This window comes from Cygnus olor, chromosome 12, assembly GCF_009769625.2.
Source record: "Cygnus olor isolate bCygOlo1 chromosome 12, bCygOlo1.pri.v2, whole genome shotgun sequence".
Lineage (NCBI taxonomy): Eukaryota > Metazoa > Chordata > Aves > Anseriformes > Anatidae > Cygnus > Cygnus olor.
In genome coordinates this window covers 328,271-346,454 of record NC_049180.1, presented here as the reverse complement: position 1 = coordinate 346,454, position 18,184 = coordinate 328,271, and the positions used below count along the sequence as shown (strand labels likewise).

The following is an 18,184-nucleotide window of genomic DNA, read 5'->3' as shown; positions in this document are numbered from 1 at the left end:
GTGGTTTTTTGTTCTGGGGTTGGGTGGCTGTTGTTTTGTTGTGGTGGTGGTTTTGTTGTTGAGGAACTGACCATATTTTCATTGATATACATATATTTCCTATTCTGTGTGAAAGATAGTGCTGGAAACAATTTTGCTTACCAACCCATAAAATTTTGAGGTGAATTGATAGTTTCCTCCCCCTTGTACATCTTTATTTATATTTTTATTTATTCAGCCTGCCAGCTGAAAAACTTCTCTTCTGAAGTTGGGAAGACAAATAATAACTTGCCTTGTGGCTTGTAGTACAGTTTTAGTTGTATGTGTAACACTCTAGGTTTATTTTCAGAATATAGCTTCATTTAATTGAAAATAGACTGTCATGGAGTTTTGCAAACACTATTAGATACTGATCCTTGTAGTAAAGAACAGTGTTCCTATGCTTTTTCTCCTGGTTTTGCTTGTTTTTCAGTTTCATATCCACTTTCCATTTTGTTGCTATTCACACTGCTATTGTTCACTTTGTCCCCTACTTTAGGGACACCAACCAGCCTAAACTTGTCCTGCTTTGGAACTGAAGTTTTAAGAGCATGTGATCAAACACTTGAGAATATTCCTAGAGACTGAATCTTCTCCAGTGAGTGGCAATATTTCAAACTGACATGGTAAAAAGTAAATGGGCATCTTACTAAGAGAAGTCTAGGTACTTGGAAAGGGAATTTGGATGTGAAATGCTAACACAAGTCACTAGAAAGGATGAGTCCCACTTCTAGAGTGGTGCAGGAAATGATCCATCTTGCTCTTGATATTCCTGTTTGTAGTGTTTTTAACATATGCATTTATTAAATATGAAATAACACCTCTTTTTAGGTAACATAATGAAACCATATTAAATGGCTCAATGTTTGTGCCTTCCCTACTGAGCAAGGAAAAACTGTAGTCTGAATGTGTTTGCAGTTTGGAAGGAGAAATTCTCATCCAACTGATGGCTATTGAAAGATGCCAAGTGTAGGTCAGAAAAAGGTATCAGATACAGCTCTCAGATACTGTTTTGTTTTTAATTTCCAAAGGTTTCAAGCATTGTGTAGCTAACAGAATTTAAGAAGTCTGAATTATTTTTATACTTGTGTTAAAACTTTAAAACTTTAATACTGAAGTTAGACTCTTGACTTGGAAATATAAGTGCCCTAGGGCTGCTTAAGGCCATGGTCTGTGATAAAAGTCATTCTAAGTGCTCGTGAAGAATTCTGATGCTGCAATAACTGGGAAATACTAGCATGTGCAGTCTAAATGCAGATGGCATGTGAGTCTTAAAGGCGTATTTTCTCAATCCTTAGTGTCATGCATCATTTGTTATTGGAGATTACTTGCTCATTGACTACCTGCTTCCATTTTCCTCGTAGTGGCAGGTACATGAGAGGCAGACTTGTTATATGATCATAAAATCCTTTTGGTGGAAAGGTCCTTCAGAGGACGCCTGGTGCAGCTTCCTGCTCAGAGCAGGGCTGCTGAGGTTACGTCAGGCATCTCGGGGTGTCCTTGTGGCTCTTCAGTATCTCCACAGCTGAAGGCTGCACAGCCTACCTCTGCAACTTGTTCTGCTCTGACCATGCTCAATATGGTAAAACTTTTCTTTGTATATACCTCATATTTCCTGGACAATAGCTTTTTTCTGTTTCTTCTAGTCCTTTCTCTGAGCAGCTTGAAGGAAGAGTCTGGCTCACTCTTCTCTAACTGCCCTCTAGGTAGTTAGTCAAAGACGGAAATAGCTTGATACCTATCCTCTTCTCCTTCGTGCTGGACAGCCCCGCTTGCCTCACCCTCTCCTTACACATTGCCTTTACAGCAATGAGCATGGGCAGTGGCAGCCTGAGGCAGGAGGGTGTCAGAAGTGTTGCAGGCCGTGCAGCAGCTGGTAGAGGAGTGAGGAAGTGCTGGTGGACATAGCCTGACATCTGCAAGCCTCTAGTCTTTTAGCCTGTGGGCAGGAGATGGCAAGGGAACTACTTTGTTCTCCACAGGATTCATCCTCCATCACAGGACAAGGCACCTGTACCCGAGGCAGCTGGGCTGGTGAATTGTTGGAGGATGCCCACTGGAAGTGTTGGGTGCTGCCTTGCAGACAGGGTCTCTTGTGTGTTCTGTTGCTTATCTGGGAGTAGAAACCCAGAATTTTGTAGTTCCGTTCTTAAAAAGAGAACCTCAGTGGAACTTTTCAGCAGAGATGTGTATCAGTTCAGCATTAAAGTACAGATCAGCAGGAGTCCTAGCATTGAAATGGCAAGGCTGATGTGAATGTGATTGACTTTTGGTGTGTTTTTGTGATAAGGGTGTCTGTGCCATGCTTTCACTATTTTCTGGATAAAATTTGTAATGCTTATGAATCTCAGGATATGGTCTCACCTTTCTGATTCCCTCTCTGCAGAAAGATGTTTCTTGTCTTCCTTTCCCTTTCTTTTCAATCATCTCTTGTCTGCCAAGCAGCTATCCAAGAGGAAACTGATCCCAAAGATCTTGAGTGCGCAAGAAACTGTGCAATGCAGCTTTGTGGTTCAGACACCACAATGCAGCTTCTCTACTCTGTCTTTAATTAAACTTGGGTTTTTCTGTTGTTGTAGCTGGAAGCAGTATGCTGACACAACTCACTCTTGTATAGAACAGATTAAAATGTCAATGTTTTAATGTTCTCGTCTGTGGGAAAAAGAAAATAGTTGGGTGTTTTATTTATAACTTAGAGACTGTACTGTGGAAAAGGTTTACTTGTGTGAGATGGAAAATCACTTCAACAATTAAAGATACAGAGTCCCATTTAATATTAAGAGTCTGTAAAGGATTCAAAAGGTTGAAAGGGTGAAACCTCTTCAGGGAATAGGCTATACTAGGGCATACCAATTTAAAACAAAATTATAAACTTAGTGTATTTTTAATCATTCACTCTGTTCTGTTTTCTTTGCATTTGTGTCACAGGGTATATGCATGGGCCACATGAGCTAATGTACCAAACAGGTGAATGTGCTTGAGGGGTAGAAAAGAATGAAGATACCCAAAAAGAATGACCAAAAGTCAATACTGTCTTTGATGCTATGACCAGTTTCTGGAGAAGGAAGCCATATCTATTTCCTAGAGAAGAAATGTTCATGTAAGAGTGAAATTACAATTCCATTTGTTTTCTGCAGATTTGTTTCCTTGGCAGTTTGAAAAGTGACGATGAAACTGATTCAGAGGTGTAGATTATAACCCATTGTGCAGGACATGCCGAAGCCGGTTCTGAGATAGCGGTGACACAATACGATGCTGTGCAGAACTACAAGCTCAAGCCCTTGGAGCAGTGTGGCTCTGTCAGCTCAGCTGCAGCCCAGACTGTCAGCTGATGGATGCATTGGGAGCCTTGTATGCTCGACTGCTGCAAGGAATTAGTTTTGTGGGCTGGTGAGGAGCTTGGTTTTCTGGTTTTAGTTGAGCACATTTTGATATTTTAAAACATTATCTCTGACAGAGAAGAGAACTGAAGTGAAACACAGAAGGCACCAGAGATTTTTTCCCTGTCTCAATTATCTGTTTATCCTTTTTACCTATGGAAGGGATGGATTTATTGTAGGGTAACCAGGTAAATATAGAAGATTGTCTGCTGGACTGGGGTTAAGCTGACAGCTGTAATTGCCTACTTTGGAAAAATGCTGCTTTTCTTCAGAAAGTGCCTCCCAGACCTTATTTAGAGATTTGCTTAATTTGGGCTGTCCTATGGGTTAACATCTGTGGAATCTGTATTTCTCTGGCAGTTGTCTCCCTTGGATGTAAATTACAGATGCTCACCAATGCCCTTTCCTTTTTTTCTTTGAGAGAGAAAAAGAAACAAACCATTTAAAATAAGTAAATAAAAAGAGCTCCCACTGAAGAGTTATGCTAAAAGAGGAGTGCTGTGTGTGCCTCCCCCCTGTCCCACCTCTCACTTAATCTTTTGCAACTATCTCCTACAGCCTTGCTGCTGTGGGATCAATTTGTTGGCAAGGGTTATTCAAACACTAGCAGAATGCATGTTCTTACTGTTCTTGTTGGACTTGGGTGTTGAAGCCAACAATAACAGCTCTTGTGTGGGAACTGATGTTGGGTATTTGAGTAAAACTGTTCTTGGTGGTCTGTACTTCACTACAGTGAAAAAATGTGAGGGGTTTCTTTTCCCATAGTGTTCATTTGTGTTCCTGTTGTTCATTGTTTACAGAATCACAGTGCCTGTGGACAGTCAAAACAAACACTTGGTTTTTGTGCTTTCAGCCATTACTTTGTGTGCTCTTTTTGTAGGTTTGGGGCGTTTGGTGGGATTTCTCCTTCCTCCATTTGTCATAGGTACATTTTTTTTTTCTGAGGCAAAACCTGACTCTGGGGACATCTGCTAGGACAAGAAGAGAGCCTTGTCCTAGGGACAGGGGGGAACTGTGGGTATGTGGCATTTTGGGTTGAGCTGTGCTGAGGCTGGTAGCATCAAGAAGACGCCGCAATCTGAGCGTGGTCCTCACCTCACTAAAATCAGACTCTGCTTTTCCAGGAAAATGTTGGGCTATCGAAGCATTTAGTGCTGTGCTTTGTAATACCAGTCCAAATATTCAGCAACCACCACAAATTTCTTGCTGGTTGTGCTTTGTTGCTTAAGTGAAAGTCCAGAACGCAGGGATACTTGTGGGAGCTGAATGGCTTGAAGCTTTCAGTAATCCTTCCTGTTACCCTCAGGGCACTCTCTGAAAAAAATGGCATCTTTGTACTGTCTTTGGGATATGATGCAGCCCCAGATCAGATATGTTGCTATTAAATAAAAAGTATGATAAGCCTAAAAGCATTGAGTTTGGTATTTTGAATCACTAGGGACCATTCCCACTGTGTATCTTGTTTGGGCTAATTTACTGAACTATTTAGTTTCTTCTCCTGCATAACAAACATTCTATCCCCAGCATTATTGAAGTCAGTTTTGTCTCTGTGGCTGCCAGGAATAACTTTACTTTGCATGGATAATTAACTGGATTGAGTAACAGAAAAAATTATTTCCACACTGTGGTAATAATAAATCTGTTACTACTTTTGGCTCTCCATATTATTACCATAGTTGGGTATGTCTTAATGAGGAAGTGGCTTCCTTTTACTAAGTTCAAATACCACCAAGGAGCCTGCCTCTTGAGCATGGGTGTGGGTTTGTGAGAGTAGAAAGGCAGACAGAGGGTTGTTGTGCCTTTTTTTTTTTTGGGGGGGGAAGTGGGTGGTTTTGGTTTGTTTGTTTTTTAAACTAAGCAGTAATTTGTACACACACGGTTTTTATTTTTTTTACTGCAATCTGCAAGTTTACAGCCTTTGAGACAAGGTAAAAACTGGATTTCTGATCATGTCAGAATCAATGATTTTCTGAGATAGGAATCTATCGAGTGAAATTTTTCCTTAGTTTAGAATAAAATAAAGTATTGAAAACAGGCTTAATATTCAGGTGCTTAGGAATTCTAAAGTTGACCCTTTCCTGTTTGGGATACTTGGAGCATTTTTGTAGAGATATTTGGATTATCCCACTCTGATCTTTTCCAAAATGCACAAAAGATCTCTGTGATGGAAGGGGCCTGCCAAGCTTACCACAGGAGCTGTCCCTTGAGGGGAGGAAAAACCAGAGGATCAGACATGAAGTTATGGTGCTCATGAGATACTCATAACTTTTCCTTCTCATGACAGTTTATCTGATTCTCTTGACCTTCAGAATCCTCCTCTTCCTCCTTTTCCCACTTATTTTCAACACCTATGCTTTGTTTCTTGGTCTGGAATCCCAAGGAGGTATGAAGTTTTCTCTTCAGACATCTCATGCTGTTAACAACTGTTGAGAATACTTTTTTTTATTTTTGTCTGTGGGGTGGGAGAGGGGCAGTTGAGCCTTTCTAAATAACCAGAGAAAGGCAATTTGTTGTCTTCTGGTGGCATGAGGAGAGAAATAGTTGGACCATGTGCAGCTCATCTTTGTGGTGAAGCTGATGCAGCTTGTCATATTAGAATCAGAGAATCATTAGGGTTGGAAAAGACCTCCACGATCATCTAGTCCAACCACCCCCCCATCACCAATGTCACCCACTAAACCATGTCCCTAAGCACCATATCCAACCTTTCCTTAAGCACCCCCAGGGACGGTGACTCCACCTCCCTCGGCAACCCATTCCAATGCCTGACTACTCTTTCTGAGAAGAAATTTCACCTGATTTCCAACTTAAACCTTCCCTGGTGCAACTTGAGGCCATTCCCTCTTGTCCTATTTCTAGTTATCTGTGCGGAGAGGCCGACCCCCAGTTCCCTGCAACTTCTTTTCAGGTAGTTGCAGAGAGCCATGAGGTCTCCCCTGAGCCCCCTCTTCCCCAGACCAAACAACCCTAGTGCACTCAGCAGCTCCTCATAGGGCTTGTGTTCCAGACCCTTCAGCAGCTTTGTAGCCCTTCTCTGGACACGTTCCAGGGATTTGATGTCCTTCTTGTACTGAGGGGCCCACAGCTGAACCCAGCACTTGAGGTGTGGCCTCACCAGAGCGGAGTACAGGGGGATGATCACCTCCCTGCTCCTGCTGGCTGCACTATTCCTGATACAAGCCCGGATGCTGTTGGCCTTCTTGGCCACCTGGGCACACTGCTGGCTCGTGTTCAGGTGAGCATCGACCAACACACCCAGATCCCTTTTTTCTGCGTAGCAGTTTTCGAGCCACTCTGCCCCAAGCATGTAGTGTTGCATGGGTTTGTACCTCATTTTGTGTACCAAAAGATGATCTCTTGGGTGGAGCACAGTAGTTTGGTTTAGGAGACTAAGTCTTAGCACTGAGACTCTGGTGTGACATGGGGCACTTGTTGTCCCATTGCCTTTTCCATAAACTGAGCCTGATTGCTTTGCCAGGTATCTGACATCTTGAATTAATGTATTTGCTAATTTTTGTGTGCATTTGCTGTTGTTCTGTTGTGAAAGTGTGCCAAATAATTTCTGCTAGTTGCCCTTCAGCTGATTCCTGTCATCATCATTGTAGCAATAAGCCTTGAAGATCCTTGAAAAGGGAAAGTGACATAGTCTAAAGATCAGTCTGAGGAAGTTTTTGCATAAAGGGCAATGCAATGGAAAAGCACAAAGCATTTAGGGAAGAAATGGGCAAAGTACTTTGCTGATAGTAAAAACGAGGGGTGTTAGTTACCTTTGTGCTGACTAACATTTCCTTCTACTAGTCCAGCTTATGTCCTTCTATGTAATAGCCTCTGTGTCTAATCCATGTTTGTTTTCCATCATCCTCTCAGCATGTAAACCTTCTTACTGTAACCACTGTCCTCCTGTCTACTCCTGCAAAAAATAAGATGCAAAAGTGAAGTCAGCTGTACTTAATAGTGTTAAATAGGTGGTGGGGTTTTAAAAGGGTGGGAGGGAGATGTGTAGCCATAGGATCAGAGGCAAAAGTTTGAAGGCTTTAAGACCAATCACTGAGGTTAGAAAGGACAAAAGATGTTCAAATAAAGGAAACAGTTTTTGGTGGAAAATGCTCTTTACCAAAAATAACTTCATTTTATTTAATCACATAAGTGTTTGGTGTGACAGGAGGAACTTAAGGCAGAAAGAGAAAAACTTGCAGAAATCATCACTGCCCATGCTCCGTTTTTGAAAGAAAAATCGACTGTTATGAATCATTTCTGTATAAACAATTTAATGATCAAAATTTACTTTGATTTTCAAAAAGTAGGGTTTTCTTTGTTGTTTTTAAGCTTTCTTCTTTGTATCCTGAGTTGAAATGTAAAACTATTTTTGTTTTTCTTCGAACAATGGATAACGTATTAGCTCAATATTGAGGTTCTGGTACAGTTTTAATTTAATTCCTTTATATACGTTATGGTTTCAACTAATTTTTTACAAGGGATTGTGACAGAGCCGGGATAAAGCATGTTTTTTTGAGGTTTCTAGCCCAATGCTTTATGCATTAGAAAATCTTTTGTCTTAGCACTGGGAGCTGAATGAGACAGAAGTCTTGCACAGCAATGTTGTGTAAATGACCAAAGAAAATTAATTGGGGTAGTACAGGGAACCTTGGAATGTTTCTCAACTTCTGTTAGATTTTGTAAACTTATTGACATGTTGAAGTGTGTTGCTGTGCATTGTTCAGGTGAAAATTGCATATTTGAGGTTTTGCCCCAACCCTCAACCCCCACCCTGTGTTCAGACATTTCAGGGTCACAAATGTAATTTTAATACAGGACTTTTCCGACTGAGCTTGTATGTGTGACTAAATGTAAAAATGCACGGTTTATCTTCTCTGCAGAACAACCACAATGAGATAAAGATGAGGAAGGGAATGTAAGACTTTACTACTATTTTAAATAGCTATTGCTACAGAACTGGAGAATGTTTGGAATTGGGCCATTTGTTTTCTCTGCAGTGAACAAAGGTGGTGTGATCTAGCAACTGCAAGATAGGATCATGAATGTGATAAAACATGATGTTCTGATGTCAGGAGCACCTAAAATTGACAAAGGTGGTGTTGGTAATGGAAAAGTTGCATAAGTTTCTCATTACCGATGTTCTGTTATTGGTATGTCTAAAATTTACACCTGCTTTCCATAAGAAAACAAAATAGGAAAAATATTAAATTGCTGTGTAATACTTCAAGTCAAAGAAGTATTTTTAAACTGTCCTAGGTGTCCGTGGAAGGAAGAGATGATTAAAGCTGCAGTACAGGAGACTGTCTTCCCTTAGAAAGTGAGCTGGGAGGAGAAAGTCAATACTAAGGAATCTTCTGAATACTGAAGGTAAATACTTGCATCTGTGTCATGAATGTCACAGTTGTTTTTCTGATTTTTTGGCTAATATAAATACTAATTGTGATATAAGAAGAGGTATATCATAAAAGCTCCATTCTTACTGGATTAAGAAAAACTAAATTTAAAATGTGGTGGATGAGAAAATTTGCTGAAAGAAGATAAGATGTCTGGATTGGAGAGGGCAAGGCATGTCACTGTCCCAGTGAGCTTTAAACACTTGTGGTCTGAAATGGTCATGTGGAAGATGGGGTGAATCTCTGGACTCAGTTTACCTCAGGAATTCCTACTGTGCTTTGGTAGCTACAAGCTGTAAACTGAAGGTAATCTTTTTGTTTTAAGCATATTATATGCAATTCTTAATTACTTTTAATCTTGTTTCTAGCTCTAACTGGAAGTCTGACCCTTCTGACTCTCTATAAATTTCTATTTCATTCTTAACTGTTAAGCTATTTTGTGTTGGAGATGAGTACAGATAGCAGTGAAAAATTTTGGATACCTGTATTCTTTTGGAGATGATAAATCTGTGGACACCCCAAGCAGAAACTTGTGTCCTGAGATATAAGGGACTCATTGCTTGTGAAATGTCTCATGTCAAGCTGCAGAAGTCAGTCTGAAGTTTGATACTACAAAGTGTGGTTTTTGAGAACACAAATTAGCACCCTTTCTGTGTGAGGTAGGCATCACAGAAACACCTTCCAGCTCTGATCACTCCTTTCAAGTGTCACAGCACTTTAGTTTGTTGGTGTTTTGCAGATGCTGGAAGATTTTCAGGCTACAGCTTGCAAGCTAGTTCTGTATCCTCTATTCAGTGGGGATGACTTGTGTTTTGTTTTCATGTGCTAGCTCTTGCTGATCACTCCCCAATGATGGAGGAAGATAAATCAAAGTGCATGCATGTGTAACTTCACAGGTCTTCTATAGATTGATCGATAGTTTTGTTGCATCCATAGCACTTGGAGTAGATGGAGTTGTCCCTCAATGACTTTACTCATTAGACAGAGTAGTTTGGGGCACTTAGTCATTTGGTTTGACTCCCCTTTCATGCAATATTGCTCCTTTTTTATTGTTGAATACATTAGTGTGTTTTACATGCCAATAGCTTTCAGCTTTGTCTCATCGTTTTTGTGAGCTGGCTGGTGAAAGGGAAATGTTTACTTGGTGACAGTGTGAGATTGCATGAGAACTAGACAAGCCTCGGATAACGCTGATAGACTGGAAGAAGCTTATGCAAGGATTTCTAAGGGAGCAGGACAAGCTGCTTGTAACATAAGTTCCTAATTTATTTTTGTTAGTTTTTATTCTGCTTCTGGGTACTTAACAGCTATGGCATGTGTGCTGGTTTTCCATCTGCTCAAAATAAGACAAACGGAATTGTATAGTTGCTTTCATATGTAGACCCCAGTTCAGTTACTCACTTCAGGGCTAGACAATTGAAAAGAGCTGTAGATTTACTAACATCTTGAGGCCATCTGAGAAGAACATCTGGAAACTGAGGCGAAGTCAGAACATGGCCCAATTACGAGTTCAATGTGACACACCCTGGTTTTGTTCACATAGGACTTCAGGGAATCCTCCATACACTTCTTTTGCTTATTTGGGAGCATTTGCACACACCTTTGTCTTTAATGATCTTATTATCTAGGCTTGCTCAGGGAATGAGTTCATTTTAAAATACAAAACAACACACACACAAAACTGCCTTCCTTGTCTGTGCATTTTTTTCAGTGTTCTCAGTGGACATGCAAAACCTAAAAACATGCACAAGTTAAAATGCTGAATCTAATCATCATCTAACAGTACAGAGTCCTTTTCCTTTCTGTGTGCTTATCCACTTAGTTTCCAGGTCAGCTGCAGAGTGATGTTACACAAAACTCTAAATGAGACATCAGTGTCATAAGATGCTAGGTTTCAGACTGTACCTGCTCATGCTGGTGTGCTTGCAAGTAGGGATAGGAAATACAGATAAGAATTTTTTGTAAAGGTGGAAAAGTAATGAGATTTAGCCCTGCAATGAAAATCTTACTATCTAGGATTATTTTAGGTATTTAGATCCCTTAATAATCTACTATAAGGGGATACAGAAGGTAAGGGAAGTGTGTTGGAGAACTTGCAAGTTTGCTTCCTTTGTTAGGAAACTAAGTCTCCCACTGTGTTTCCTTTGGTAGGAAATGTCCTATGTATCAGGGATGTAATTAAGAACAATGACAACAAAATAAATAACAAAAACGTTCCCTGAGAAAATGAAAGAAATAAAAACAAATTAAAAATTAAAAACAAAATATGTAACTTCAAGCAGGATCTTCCAACTAACTAAACTAATGGTAAATATTTTGTGGTTTTACCACATTTAAATAAAACTGTGGTTTGGAGATGTTCTTTGAAATGACTGAAGGAAATGTATTTTTATGAATGTTTTTGTGTTAATTATCTTCAGATTCCATGATTCTATTCCATCAAACTCTCCTCTATTTGTCCAAATTGTGTTCCACATTTTCTTGATCCTTGACACCTTTCCAGAGCTCTGCTCTTTTCACTTTGCTAATTAATATTTTTTAATTCATATTTTTTAGATCTTAAGCATACAAGAAAAAATAGTTCTTATTTAAAGGAGCACCTGAAAATGTAAATGTCTGCTTTTAGAAAACTATCCATCATGGATAGATTCAGTGTCTGACTCTGAAAAGCAGCTTGTTCTTTATTGCTCTTTTCCTGCATGAACCTTCTCTGGAGAAAGGAGCTACATGCCATCGTGTATTTTTCCTATCTGCATGTTACAGGTGTACCATGTTCTTTCATCTAAGTAGTAATCTTTAAGAATACAATTAAAATGTTCTTACATTAACAAAGAATAAGAAAACATGCATTTTGATTAAAATCAAAATTTAGAAGTGACCGTCTACTGCATTTAAGAAAACGACAAAATCTGGGGAGTACTGTTGTCCTTACAAAGTGTACAGTACTAAAAGTAAAAATCTCTGTAATAATGAACAGTCTCAGCCCTTTCTTATTCTCATTGTGCATTCAATTTTTAGAACAGAACACATTTGCAAAACCCTGATTATTCAAGTTAAGTCTGCTAATACTCTTGCTTTCCTTTGACTTTTCTACCTCCTTTTAGTAATCATCCAAAGATCAGAGGTTGATAATCTACCAACACTGAAACACCATAATACCTTGTTATTTTTATATACTTGTTTACATGTGTACATGTAACCTGAGGATTTCTGAAAACTTGATGCTGTAGTGTGATTCAAAGAGGGCAACAGTGGACAACTACATAGCAGTTATCAGGTTTGAGTGCTACAGAAGAACAGGTGAGAGACCTCAGCTGTTCTGTAATTAGGTAACTCCTGACATTCTGTTTTGACTAGGTGTTCCTACATGACACTGTCATTGGCTCATGTGATACATGCAAACAATGAAGGTCTAAAGGCCAGCTATATATATATGTATGTTTAAAGATGCATCTGCACCTAAAGATGCAGATGCTTTCTGAAAACAAGCTAACTGACTTCAGGTTATTAATTTCTTTTTTTGCTGTACTTTGCCCTTTGATTTGTGCCAGTTCGGATCTGGGTACTTTCTCCTTGCAAGCTTCTGCTTTCCAACAGTGGTTCATGTCTTGCTGGCTACTAGGCATGCTGACTTTTCCTATAAAAGGACAGTATCAGATGATCCAAATACCCTGCAGGATGTGCTAAGTTTAGCAAAGCGTGTGTCACAGATGAACACAACCTAATTATTTACAATCAGTGTAGCCTGCACATCTATTTAGTTGTACCATCCTCTTCATCAATCTGAAAATACTTAAAAAGGTTTGCCAGCCTACGGATGAACATGGGAGAGAGGCCTTTGGGTGATAGATTGGGCACATAGTCAAATAATCAGACTGTTTAGAGGTTGGTAAAAGATGTTTGAAAGCATGTGTGTAGGAAGTGGGGGAGGTAAAGAACAGGATCTTCTTGTAATTGGAATCTGCTCTCAGTTTTTCATGGCAAAGCAAGTCAGGCCTCTGTGGACTTTCTAAACCAAATGAATTATGGTCTTGAATAGTAATGTGGTATTGCTAATGATTTCATTGCTGACCACAGCTGTTGGCAGTAAGGCTAGCACTATCATTTCATTTCTGATGTATTTTTGAGGCAGTTTGCTTATTAAATTAGTTGACTCTTTTTTACAGACCGTTCAAGCTATAGTTGTAAAGTAATGAATTTGGGAACATGGGTAGTACAAGTTAAGGTTTGTGGGCTTATTCCTTTTTTCCTTGATGTTGATGAGGACAGACATCAGATCATTAAACATAGTGGTTTAGATTATATTTTATAATCATAAAACTGTTAAGGTTGGAAGAGACCTCCAAGAACATCTGATCCAATCATCCCCCTACCACCAATATCACCTACTAAACCATGCCCCAAAGTACCACATCCAACCTTTGTTTTTGAATCTGTGAGAAGATCCTGATTTTCATTATGGCAGCTTTTTGTACCTTGCAAGGCTTGAGTAGTGGTATGGTTCAAACTAGGAGTGAAGTGTGATCCATAATCTATTAATGCAATGGCAAACTTATGGTGAAGCTCAACTGCAGAAGACAGATTATTTGCTTTTGCCTTCTCTGGAGTTTATAATAAGGTTACCTTTACTCAAGTCCTAACTACACTAATTTTTCTAATTGTGAAGACATATTTGTAAGACAGCTGGCCCTGAAGCTATCTTGAGCTGTGGGCAAGCTGCTAACAGTCCTGATATGTAGACTGGGCTCCAGCTAACTTCTGTGTTGCTGGTCTTCTCGATGTTTTTTGTAATCGCTTGTCCCTGCAGAGAAATTCCAGTGAAGCAGATGCTCTCACTTCACTGGGGAAAAATTTATTGTGGGCCTGACATGCTGCTCTACAAATGAACGTGGATTAGACTTGCTCAAGCCTAGCAGGAAAATGATTGAGACTCCTTTGTGGTCAACCATTAGGGTGGTATTCTACAGAGTACTGCTCCCTAAACAAAATAAGCCATCTCAAAAGAAATAACTTGATTTGATCTGTATAGTCTAAACACTTTTGAAATGAAGACCAGCTTTATGGAGGAATGGTTTACAAGCTGCTTGGATAAAATACTGATTATTTTCAATATTCCTGGAATTTAATTTACCTCTTTCACAGAGAGGAGAGACACAAACCAAAGTTATCTGTTTGCAGAAATACTAATTTTCTTTGAATCTTTCCTGATCCTGAATACATCTTTCATAAACCTGTTTCGGAGACAAATAACATGGGCATGAGTCAAAGGAAGACTGAGTCAAAAGCAGATTGTTCCTTAGCTACATTGTTTGTTTCAATGGCCTTTTTTTCCTTCTTTTTCCATTACTAAAAGGGTGAAATGGAAATCCCTACAGCATTTTGGGAGACATTGCCCACAGAAATGGATATGAACCACCAAAATGGAAAATAAAAGCCAAGCCAGCATCTTTTCATTGTATTTGCATGTTAAGCTCTATAAATAATCACAGAGGGCTTAATATCTGTAAGGATTGGAAGATAGCCTAATTTCAGAAGCAGACTTTCCAAAATCAAAAGTTATGGTGCTGTATAGCAGTTAATGGACTGCGGGCTTTTACTTGACTGAAGTCCTCATGCCATGTAACTGTGTATTCAGGAAGAAGGAACAACAGATCTGCTGTTTGTCTTCAAGGATTTGCCATGACTTCAGAGACATCTGATGTACCTCGTGATACCTTCTATGTAGTAGCTGCATTTAAAATCTCAGCCATTTCCAGTTGGTGTTTAGTAGTGTTAGAAGAGAAGGAAGGTTAACGGTTTACTGGCAATAGTAAAAGGCAATTTTTTATAGTAACTTTTTATATTAATGAAGTCCAGCATTTGGACGTAAGCAATTCTGGGTGCTTTTTCTTTAAGTGCTCAGATAAAATTGCTAATCTCTATCCTGAGGCTGCATACTTTCTTTGGTTCATGTACAGTGCTTCAATGAATTGAGCAAGATCTGAGTGTTTGGCAGAGCTCAACTCTTCCTGGTGTGGCATAACTGGAAGGTTTTCCTGTTTCCAGGCCTTCTGTTCACATGGTCATAGTGCTGGTCATAATATTCCTGAACCACCAACCTAGTCAGCTCAAGTGCTAAACATTTTATTCAGAGAGTACTCATCTTGTGGCTCCTTTATTTTGCATGCGTAGTGCAAAAATGTTTAGATTTTTAGTTTCCTCTGCTTGACTGTAAGTGACTATGGAAAGAAGAAAAGAGTTGAGTAAAATATTCTTGGTTATGTCTGCATCTTTACTGATTTTAATTGTATAGTTTGCATGAAAATGAGAATGGAACAATTTGCCTCGAGCCTGTACGTATATCTAGTATGTCTTAGTCACATGCTGAAAAAATTCTTTAACCTAGTCACTAGCTTGTATATTCCTGGACTGACTTTCTAAAAATACAGCAGAAAAAGCAGAGAATCCTGACTTTTATTAGAGTAGTGTGACTTGCAAATATTTGATTGGTTCTGTTCCTCTTCTGTGTAAAACTCATTTACTGTTTTTCCTTTTAAACTGTTAGCTGACCTTACATATGAATCCCAGCTGTGCATTAGCATTGCTTGGGGATGTGTTTGTATCTTTTGTCTAAAAATACCCAGCCGGTAGGATTCATGATCCATGAAAGCTAATTGAAACAATTTCTCTTCAAGTTTTGGCAAGCGAAGCATGCATTATAAGCATTAATATCTATAAATTGAATTGTTAATGAATCTAGACACTAATAATGAATGCAATTTTGCAGGCTTAACTAGAAACACTAAAATTATCAGGATCTGGAACAGAATTTTCAATCATTTTTGCTTATTAAATAGCAAAGCTATGCTTTTAATAAGCTAATCATTTTTATTTGACCCCATAGGAGTAGCTCAGCTGATTAGAAACAGGTTTCTAAGTGCAAAACAATGTTGTTTTTCTCTCACTGTTTTAACCACCACAGTGCTGAAATTTCAGATCAGATACTTATCTCCCATTGTGGCTATGACATGAATGCTTACTCTGCAATTCCTCTGAAGGAATTTACAGTAGAATCTCTATTTGTCCCACTTAATGGGAGAGTATTCCACATAGATGAATAGTGTGTGTAATCTGCCAAAACAATTGTAGCTTTTTGGAAAGATTGTTCATGCAAAAAAAAAATCACTTCTATTCATTTTTTATAACCAGAAGTAGAATAGCACTTGATACAATTCCAAACTCAAAATCAAAACTAGTAACTGAAATCTTTTTCCCACCTAATTTAAAATTAGCACTGAAGATTAGTTTATGCAGATGAAGAATATGGTAGGATTCAAAACTTCAGCAAGGAAATCTGAAGTTATGATTATGAAGTTTTTAAACAGTTTTTGGATGTATGCAGATTCTATTTAGTGTAGTGGCTGAAGCCTGGGAAGACCCAAGGAAACGGATTCTTCAAGTCCCTGTGGCAAAATTTCTTTCCCCAAAACTAATGCTGGCAGCTCTTGCAGACATGCTATCAGACTTTATTGATCACTGGTGTCTTTTAGAAAAGCAATTTCTTATATTAAAAAAAATTAGTAACCCTACACCATTTGTTAAATGAAAATCAAACTTGGTTATCATACCAAAATCAGACTTTGTTATCATACCAAGATAATGGTGAAGAACTGTCTGTGAAACTATGTAAGGAGGTAACAGGCTGAAAAGGATGTCAAGGATTTATTGTTGGATATAGGGCTGGAAAAGACCACGAAAGGTTTCTCTGGCTATGGAGATGATTGATACCTTTATGGAAATATATTCAGGTGCTTAATTATCTTTACTATTTGAGAGATTTTTTCATTTATTTAATCTAAATCTACTTTACCACTGTTCATACCTACTTCTGCTTGTTTTGTGTTCCGTGAACGTGGAGAAGGATTTCTGCTCTTTGTCACAACCTTCTAGGTATCTAAAAGCTGTCTCCTTATATTTCTCCTGCCTGGATAAACAACACCCCATTTCTTCACTTCTTCAGTGTGGACATGCATGGGGTGGCAGCGAGGTTTACTGACTGACTTAGCAATGTGTGGTGGGAAGGGAGAAATGGTAGTGAGCTTGACTGGTTAAAGTGATAAGAATAAAAGCATCAACAGATAGAATATTGGAACAGAATTGTGCTATTTCATTCTTCACCAAAATAATGGGATAGCAGTATTGTATTGTTCCGTAATTTGATTTAAAATTAAATATTTATTTTTAGTGAATATAGCAATACCCATTGAATTGCAGTGTATTGCATACAATAGTTCTAACAGTATAGAGCTTTAAATGTTAGTTAGTCTCAAATACTTACCTCAAGTAATTCAGTGCCTTTTTTTTTTTACTGCTTGGGCTTGGTTAGTGAAAGAGGAAGTAAATTTATTTGAATTTATCCAAAACTGTTTCTTGAGATCTCAACACTAACAGCTCAGTAGAACAGGCATAAATTTTTCCTGTACATCGTGCAGGAAAGCAGTTCTAACACAGACGCTTTTACTTCTAGTTTTGTTTGCTTGGGGTTTAGTTTGAACATCAATTATCTTCTAACTTTAGTAAATGTTATTTATTGAGGTAATATCTCTTTAATGTGTTGCAATGTAGAGCAATGCTTGTATTTATCCTTTAAATGTTTGTTTTACATATAGTTTTATTTTAGTCAAATACAAATATCAACTTAAACTTACTTCTGCAATTGCAAAATAATGGTTGCACAACTGCTCATCCTGTACTTTAAATGCTCACAAGAAAATCACTTGCCAATAATTTTTTTCTATTTGTTTTGACTAGGTTCCATTTTTTTCCAAAAAGGCAATTTAGGTCCTTTGTTGTGGACTGAAGACAGCCTTGCTTGTTGGGTTAGTCCTTGTCCCTTTTATTGTGTCATAATCCTGAGATGCATCAGACTGAATATGAAAATATCAAGAAAAGCTTACAGTGCCAAAAATTATAATGCTTGAGATCTTCTAATATTCCCTTGGTACTGAGACAAAGGAAGAAAATGCAGTGTTATGACTATTCCATTTCCAATTTGGAGCATAGGACCATGATTTCAAGTCATAAGGCTGAGTTAACACAAGTATTTGTTTTGTGATGCAGTGGCAAAATCTGTATAGAATTATCTTTTTGTAAAGGTTTGAAGCCTTTAATTTCAAGGTGGATGGTATGTTAACTGAATGAAAAAATGGCTGTGTACTCTTCCTGTCTAGCTTCTCTTAATCATGATACTCTTCAGGCTTTGAAGCAACTTTCTTCCAGCTTACAGATCATCACAGATCTGTGGATGTGGTTTTGAGGGGAGGTTATTTTTTTTGTTTTTATAGGAGGCAGGTAACTGAGGATCAGGAGTTGCTCTTTCACATCTGGTTTTCCTGCTTATTTAAAAGGGGTGGAAAA

At 38.5% G+C, this 18,184-nt stretch overlaps 1 long non-coding RNA gene across 20 annotated transcripts in view; it reads left to right on the top strand.

Annotated features, from left to right (window-relative positions):
• LOC121076989 overlaps positions 1-18,184 on the top strand; it is a 110,962-nt gene that overhangs the window by 9,129 nt on the left and 83,649 nt on the right. For 16 of the 20 annotated variants that reach the window (XR_005823846.1, XR_005823850.1, XR_005823843.1 and 13 more), the window contains exons 2-3: positions 2,947-3,118; positions 8,652-8,762. This is a non-coding gene — a long non-coding RNA (uncharacterized LOC121076989). Of the gene's footprint in view, positions 1-530; positions 617-2,946; positions 3,119-8,651; positions 8,763-18,184 lie in introns of those variants that run through there. The other 4 variants (XR_005823838.1, XR_005823841.1, XR_005823851.1 and 1 more) reach the window with 2 other exon arrangements.